Raw genomic sequence first — 8,599 nt, 5'->3', positions numbered from 1 at the left:
TAGGGTCTTCTCTGTTTCTGAGCGTAACTACTTGATTGGCGACTGAGATCTGTGGGTGATTAAGATGGCTCTGGAGGAATGGCGATACCTACTGGAAGGGGTGGTGCATCCAGTATTCGTCTACGCAGACCACAAAAACTTGGCCTACCTACAGTCAGCTCATATTCTGAATCCGCGCCAAACCCGGTGGTCTTTGTTCTTCAACCGCTTTGATTTTGTTCTACATTTCCGTCTGGCCAAGAGGAACATCAAGGCCAATGCACTTTCCAGGTCCCTTCTGTCAGCTGATCGAGAGGAAGAGCCTGAACATATTATTGATCCCTGTAAGATGCTCCCGGTGCCTCTGGTACACGCATCGCGTATCGCACCTAGAAAGACATCGTTGTTGAGGTGGATAGGAAGCTTGTGTTGCAATGTGGTCACTCCTCAAAGCTAGCAGGTTGCACTGGTCAAAAGAAGACAACATTGTTAATTTCGCAACAGCAGAAAGACATTGTGGAATTTGTCATGGCCTGTCCCTCGTGTGCCCGTAACAAAACCCTTAAAAAACTTCCCGCTGGGCGACTACTTCTGTTACCGGTGCTATCTGCTCCTTGGCAGCACATCTTGATGGACTTTATCACTAACCTGCCAAAGTCCTCTGGTTGTACCATCATCTCGGTAGTAGTGGACAGTTTTTCCAAAATGGTCCATGTGAGGCAAACCCTGGGATATGAAGATGAATTATGACTTCCAGTCATAATCGCTCTCATCACTCCATGGCAGTGCCCCCTCCCTTCTTGTTCTCAGATGTCCAGCATCTGTGAAGGTGTCACATCCTAGCAACACATCCCATGGCCATCTCCTGTGATATGGAGATTAGGTGATGTGGGAACAATGGACACAGGATGACTCCCTGCCGTGACCCTGTAGTAGGGGCTGCTATCTAGTTAGCAAGCTTGGAAGTATCCAGACAGGACGACTCCAGTAAAAAATGGTTCATATCTCGCAAGCCATATTTCCGATAAATATGGCAACCATAAAAATGGTGTCTCCGCATGCGGACGATGCTGGCACACCCTTTTTATGGGAGCAGGACCTGGGGAAATACCCCAGGCGTGATATCAGCCAATGGGGAACTAGTAGACAAGTCATGAGTCCTCTCGTTCTGTAGCTAAATTCATAGCTGTCACAATGAGAGCGTTGGCGTCCGCCTACGACGCTCCCAGGCAAAGTTATGGCCCATATTCCATGTTGTGGATTTTGTCCATAACTCCAGCCAGGGGTGGAGCAGTGCTCCCTCTGAGGTCACTAAGGTAGGAGGGGACCTGGATTTGCCCAGGTTGATAACCCTACTTCGGCCATTTTCCAGTGTTCTTCTGCTCGGGGGCCTGGTTGGGAAAGACCTGTGAGGGAGTTCCTGGGAACCTGGTCTATGGCGCCCCCCTGTGGCCAGACGCACAAGGTAACTGCTGGAACTGTGTATGCCTGTTTGTAACCCATGCTTTGCTTGTAACTGTACTCTGACATATGTATATTCTGTAGATCTCCTATTGTATATATTGTAGTTTCTAGTGTGGCTTTAGGCCGATTAAATTATATAATTAATCTTGGGCTGTTCTGTTATCTCGATCTTGAATCCCACGTCTGTGTGTTCGGCTAATAGTTACCGTGAAGCGGTTGGTGGCAGCGAGTTGTGCCAAGGATTATTGTGGGGAGGCCAGTGAGATTCGGGGAGATTTTATATATTCCGCCTGCGGAGGTCGGGGGAATATATACCCTACTCTCACCGGGGACCCTTCAATAATCGGCATAAGTAGTATAGCGGCCTCCTTGCTTATTGTCGGGCAATTCCATAATTGGCCTGACTATAAGAGGGGCGCTAGAGAGCGCGTCACGTGCTCTGTCTGTCGGTCGGGAGGTATAAAGGAGGGGTGACCCCCACTTGTTACCCCCCGATTGTGACGTACTGGTAGCCAGCGCGGGGGATTTCTGAGTGACCCCCCCGGTGGTTCGTGACATATTGGTGGCAAGCGGTGGGATCGAGATAATAGTGTGTGTGAGTGTGAGACCCATACTCCCAGACACTAAAGACTGCCTGCAGCAGCTGTGGCTGCTGGGGTCTTCAGACTAGCTCAACACTAGAGTGTCAGAGTGCAGATACTGTAAGGTGTGTGGGTGCATCAGGTGTCAGTTCTGTGTCAGTGACCAAAAGTCTGCAAGAATGGCTGATGGCACCAGGAGCAGAGCTATGCAACTGGCCAATGCTAAAGCAGGAGCCGAAGAGAGGGAGGACGGTGCTGTGGACAGTAATGAGGAGGTTGCCCACGAGTCCTCCAGGAGCTCGACGCCAGAAAACCGTTCTGCAGAGGACAGCGCACAACCTGGCAATTATGGACAAGATGAGGAGCAGCTCACCCAAGGGTCCTCAACGAGCCAGATGCCAGTCCTCCGCTCTGCAATGGACAGTGAATCACCAGGCTCCGCAGCGGGTCGCAGATCACCACGTGCCATTCCACCGAGCCTGGGAGGCTCGGATAGCCTTCTTCAAATGGCTATGGCCCTTCTCCAGGCTGGAGACCAGGAGGGCTACAAGGAACTCCTGGCAGAGCGCAGGGCAGAGCGGCAGGCAGCGCGTGAAGAGCGCCAGGCAGAGCGTGAGGCTGCGGAGCGACGGCAACAGGCAGACCGTGACCACCAGCTGCAGCTAGCTCAGCTCCGGCCCTCATCAGCCACACGTGACCTTCAAGACACCAAACTTCCAAAGGTCCGTGTTGAGGACTTCCCAGTGCTGGAGAAGGATGGAGACTTGGACTCTTTCTTGACTGCTTTTGAACGGACTTGCCTGCAGCACCATCTGGACAAGGACCAGTGGGCCAAATACCTGACCCCCCGTTTAAGGGGTAAGGCCCTGGATATCCTTGCGGACTTGCCTGCTGAGGCAGATCAGGGCTACGACACCATCAAGCGGGCCCTGATCCAACAGTACAACCTCACTCCAGAGTCCTACCGCAAGAAGTTCCGGACCCTGCAAAAGGGACCAAAGGATTCCTGGGCTGACCACCGGCGGGCACTTGCCCGAGCTGCCGACCACTGGACCCAAGGCCTGCAGCTTTCCACCGGACCGGAGATCCTGGACTTGTTCATCACGGAGCAACTCTTGTGGAACTGCCCTGAGGATCTCCGCCAGTTCATCCGAGACCAGAAGCCAAAGGGGTCCACGGCTACAGCTGCCCTGGCCGATGACTACACCAACAATCGGGCTCCTGAGGCCAGGAGAGCAGCCACCAGCAGCACCTGGAGAGGGGGTAAGATGAACTCTGCGACTGCCCCACCTGCCCCTAGACTGCAGGGGGTGTCCCCCTCAACTCCCCTCTCCAGGCCCGTGGCAGAACCAAGACGGTGCCACCAGTGCAACTTACCTGGACACTTCAAGGCCATGTGCCCTCAGCGTCCCAAGGCCCCGGCTCCGTCCCCGTCCCAAGGGCCGCCCAAGGTGTATTGTGTGGGTGGGGGTGGTGGTAGGTCCCTGGACAGCTTCCAACCTGTCACCGTCGGCCGGTCTGTGACCATAGGACTGCGAGACAGCGCCTCGGAGGTGACTCTGGTGCGGCCTGACATGGTGTCCCCCCAAGACTTGATCCCGGGAAAAACCCTCGCTGTCTCCGGGATTGGAGGCATTGACCCGGCGCTGCCTGTTGCTGACATTTATGTGGACTGGGGCGCAGGGCGAGGGGTGAGGGAGGTGGGGGTAACTGATCGGATCCCTGCAAACGTGCTACTTGGGACAGATTTGGGGCAGATAACCTCCCAGTTTGGGCCCCCCCCAAGGGCTGAACCTTCAGCCCGTACTGACATGACTCCTAACAATGTTAATGTGTTATCTATGAATGATGTAAGGGAGGAGGGAGTGAACTCTGATATTTCTGCTTGCATAGACACCATAGACACACACTCAGCTGCAGCTGTGACAGGGGAGGGGGTCAGAGAAAGGTGTGACAATGCCTCTACAAGTAACCAGCCAGTGAGCTGGGATCTGTTGCCCTCTGCAGGGATAAGCAGAGAGCAGGGTGCTGCAGGGGGAGGACCAGTGTGTGGGGTGGGGGCTACCACAGCAAATGTGGGGTCCCCAGAGATTTCACAGCGGGGTTCTGTTGCTGCAGGAGGGGAACAGGCAGGTGAGATTGGGGCCGGTCCAGGAGCGGAAGTGCTCCCAGGTAAGATCTCGGTGCATGGTTCCCCCACAACCGGGGTGTCAGGAAGCCAGGTAGGTCTGCCTGAACCGGCGACTTGGTCAGGAACGGAGGAGGAGCAGGCACGACCCACGGTCGCAGCGGCTGTGGCCGCTGTCACCCGCAGTGGGAGTGCTGGAAGCCAAGGGGCCTCCCGGAGGTCCGATAGCTCTTCCCCTTCTGACCAAGTGGCAGCCGAGTCAGGTGGAGGCCAGGACACAGGTCCCGGGGTACTGACTGAAGATGTGACAGTCTCGTCGATTCTGGCCACATCTAGTCAGGGGTTTCAGGCAGCGTTAGAAGCTGACGACAGCCTGAAAGCTCTTAAGGAGCAGGCGGCACAGCCTCCCTCGGACTCGGACCCGGAGCGAGTGGTCTGGGACCAAGGACGGCTGTACCGGGCCACGGTCCAGCAGGGTTCACCGGAGGCGTGGCCCAGGGACCGACAGTTGGTGGTACCCTATCCGTTCCGGACGGAGTTGTTGCGGATCGCACATGAGATTCCGATGGCCGGACACCTAGGGATCGCTAAGACCAAGGCCAGGTTAAACCAGCATTTCTACTGGCCAAAAATGGGGGCCGATGTGGCTGCCTACTGCCGTTCGTGTGAAACCTGTCAGAGTGGGGAAGGCGGGGCCACACCCCAAAGCCCCACTAGTATCTCTGCCAATCATCGATGAGCCTTTCAGGAGGGTGGCTGTGGATCTGGTCGGCCCGCTGGCCATCCCCAGCAGCTCCGGGAAACGCTTCATACTGACGGTAGTGGACTATGCCACCCGGTACCCAGAAGCAGTGGCCTTGTCGTCCATTCGGGCTGACAAGGTGGCCACCGCATTGCTGGAGATTTTCTCCCGAGTGGGTTTTCCCCAGGAAATGCTCACTGACCGGGGGACCCAATTCATGTCCCAGCTGATGGAGGCCCTCTGTAAGCAAGTCCAGGTGCGACATCTGGTGGCCAGCCCGTACCATCCACAGACTAATGGCCTGTGCGAGCGGTTTAATGGCACCTTAAAGCAGATGCTTAAGATGTTGGTCGACTCCCATGGGCGTGACTGGGAGCGGTATCTCCCACACCTGTTATTTGCTTACCGGGAGGTTCCACAGGCCTCAACAGGATTCTCACCGTTTGAGCTCCTGTACGGGCGACGTGTGCGGGGCCCCCTGGCTCTGGTGAAAGAGGCTTGGGAAGGGGATTTGGCCACCCCTGGAGTGTCGGTTATCAAGTATGTCATGCGCTTCCGGGACAAAATGCAGGCCTTGACGCAACTGGTACACGACAATATGGCTCAAGCCCAGGCCGATCAGAAGCGTTGGTACGACCAGAACGCTTGTGAGAGGACCTACCAAGTGGGTCAAAAGGTGTGGGTACTGGTCCCCGTACCACAGGACAAGCTTCAGGCAGCCTGGGAAGGCCCATACCTCGTGTACCAGCAGCTCAACCCTGTGACGTACCTGGTCACCCTGGACCCTGCCCGTGGAAGGCGGAAGCCCTTCCATGTGAACATGATGAAGGCACATCATGAGCGGGAGGCATGTGCGCTCCCCGTGTGCAACCTGCCCGAGGAGGGAGAAGCGGAAACCCTCTTGGATATGCTAGCCCAGGTTAGGGCAGGCGGATCCATTGAGGATGTGGAGGTTGGCCACCAGCTCTTGGAGGACCAACGGTCCCAGCTGTGGGCCACCCTACACCCCTTCCGGGGGTTGTTTACCAACCAGCCCGGAAGGACTGACTTGGCTGTCCATCACGTGGACACTGGGGATCATCCCCCGATCCGGCGTTCAGCATATCGGGTTTCCCTGGAGGTGCAGCAACACATGCGCCAGGAGATTGACGAGATGCTGAAGCTGGGGGTGATCCAGGCATCCAACAGCGCTTGGGCCTCGCCTGTAGTCCTCGTCCCTAAGAAGGACCGAACCACTCGGTTCTGCGTGGACTACAGGGGGCTCAATGCTGTCACGGTCGCCGATGCGTACCCAATGCCACGCATCGATGACCTGCTCGATCAGTTGGCCGGGGCTCAGTACCTGACCATCATGGATCTGAGCCGGGGATATTGGCAGATCCCCCTGACTCGCAAGGCCAGGGAACGCTCTGCCTTTATTACCCCATTTGGACTGTACGAGTCCACGGTGATGCCATTCGGGATGAGGAATGCCCCTGCCACTTTCCAGCGGATGGTCAACACCCTGCTCAAGGGACTTGAAGGGTACGCGGCCGCGTACCTGGATGACATTGCCGTCTTCAGTCCCACCTGGGAGGACCACCTAGAGCATCTAGCACAGGTGCTCAGGCGGATCCACCAGGCAGGTTTGACCATCAAGCCGGGAAAGTGTCAGCTGGCCATGAGCGAGGTCCAGTACCTCGGTCACCGGGTAGGCGGGAGAACACTGAAGCCCGAGCCTGAGAAGGTGGAAGCCATCGCATCCTGGCCCACCCCCAGGACCAAGAAGCAGGTGATGTCCTTCTTGGGGACCGCTGGGTACTATAGGAGGTTTGTTCCATGCTATAGTAGCCTGGCAAAGCCCTTGACGGACCTCACCAAGAAGAAGCTGCCCTCTGCAGTCGATTGGACAATGGACTGCGAGACAGCCTTCCGGGCCCTAAAGGACGCCCTGTCCAGCCCGCCCGTGCTACAGGCAGCCGACTTCACGCGGCCGTTTGTAGTACAGACCGACGCCAGTGACTTCGGCCTCGGTGCGGTGCTCAGCCAGGTGGACTCTGCGAGCCAAGAGCACCCAGTCTTGTACCTGAGCAGGAAGCTGTTACCACGGGAAGTTGCCTATTCCACGATGGAAAAGGAGTGCCTGGCCATAGTGTGGGCCCTGCAGCGTCTGCAACCCTATCTATACGGGCGCCACTTCATCGTGGAGACGGACCACAATCCCCTCAGCTGGTTACACACTGTCTCTGGGACGAATGGGCGATTGTTGCGATGGAGCCTTGCGCTCCAGCAATACAACTTCACCATTCGCCACAAAAGGGGCCGGGACCACGGTAACGCAGACGGGCTGTCCCGACAAGGAGAGGTCGCGGACGGGCGCACGGGGGAACACCGGAGTGTGCTGCCCCCTAGCGCCCTCAAAAGGGGGGAGGTGTGAGGCAAACCCTGGGATATGAAGATGAATTATGACTTCCAGTCATAATCGCTCTCATCACTCCATGGCAGTGCCCCCTCCCTTCTTGTTCTCAGATGTCCAGCATCTGTGAAGGTGTCACATCCTAGCAACACATCCCATGGCCATCTCCTGTGATATGGAGATTAGGTGATGTGGGAACAATGGACACAGGATGACTCCCTGCCGTGACCCTGTAGTAGGGGCTGCTATCTAGTTAGCAAGCTTGGAAGTATCCAGACAGGACGACTCCAGTAAAAAATGGTTCATATCTCGCAAGCCATATTTCCGATAAATATGGCAACCATAAAAATGGTGTCTCCGCATGCGGACGATGCTGGCACACCCTTTTTATGGGAGCAGGACCTGGGGAAATACCCCAGGCGTGATATCAGCCAATGGGGAACTAGTAGACAAGTCATGAGTCCTCTCGTTCTGTAGCTAAATTCATAGCTGTCACAATGAGAGCGTTGGCGTCCGCCTACGACGCTCCCAGGCAAAGTTATGGCCCATATTCCATGTTGTGGATTTTGTCCATAACTCCAGCCAGGGGTGGAGCAGTGCTCCCTCTGAGGTCACTAAGGTAGGAGGGGACCTGGATTTGCCCAGGTTGATAACCCTACTTCGGCCATTTTCCAGTGTTCTTCTGCTCGGGGGCCTGGTTGGGAAAGACCTGTGAGGGAGTTCCTGGGAACCTGGTCTATGGCGCCCCCCTGTGGCCAGACGCACAAGGTAACTGCTGGAACTGTGTATGCCTGTTTGTAACCCATGCTTTGCTTGTAACTGTACTCTGACATATGTATATTCTGTAGATCTCCTATTGTATATATTGTAGTTTCTAGTGTGGCTTTAGGCCGATTAAATTATATAATTAATCTTGGGCTGTTCTGTTATCTCGATCTTGAATCCCACGTCTGTGTGTTCGGCTAATAGTTACCGTGAAGCGGTTGGTGGCAGCGAGTTGTGCCAAGGATTATTGTGGGGAGGCCAGTGAGATTCGGGGAGATTTTATATATTCCGCCCGCGGAGGTCGGGGGAATATATACCCTACTCTCACCGGGGACCCTTCAATAATCGGCATAAGTAGTATAGCGGCCTCCTTGCTTATTGTCGGGCAATTCCATAATTGGCCTGACTATAAGAGGGGCGCTAGAGAGCGCGTCACGTGCTCTGTCTGTCGGTCGGGAGGTATAAAGGAGGGGTGACCCCCACTTGTTACCCCCCGATTGTGACGTACTGGTAGCCAGCGCGGGGGATTTCTGAGTGACCCCCCC

Source organism: Anomaloglossus baeobatrachus, chromosome 1, assembly GCF_048569485.1.
Source record: "Anomaloglossus baeobatrachus isolate aAnoBae1 chromosome 1, aAnoBae1.hap1, whole genome shotgun sequence".
NCBI classification, from domain to species: Eukaryota; Metazoa; Chordata; class Amphibia; order Anura; family Aromobatidae; genus Anomaloglossus; species Anomaloglossus baeobatrachus.
Note: the sequence above shows the minus strand (reverse complement) of the source record.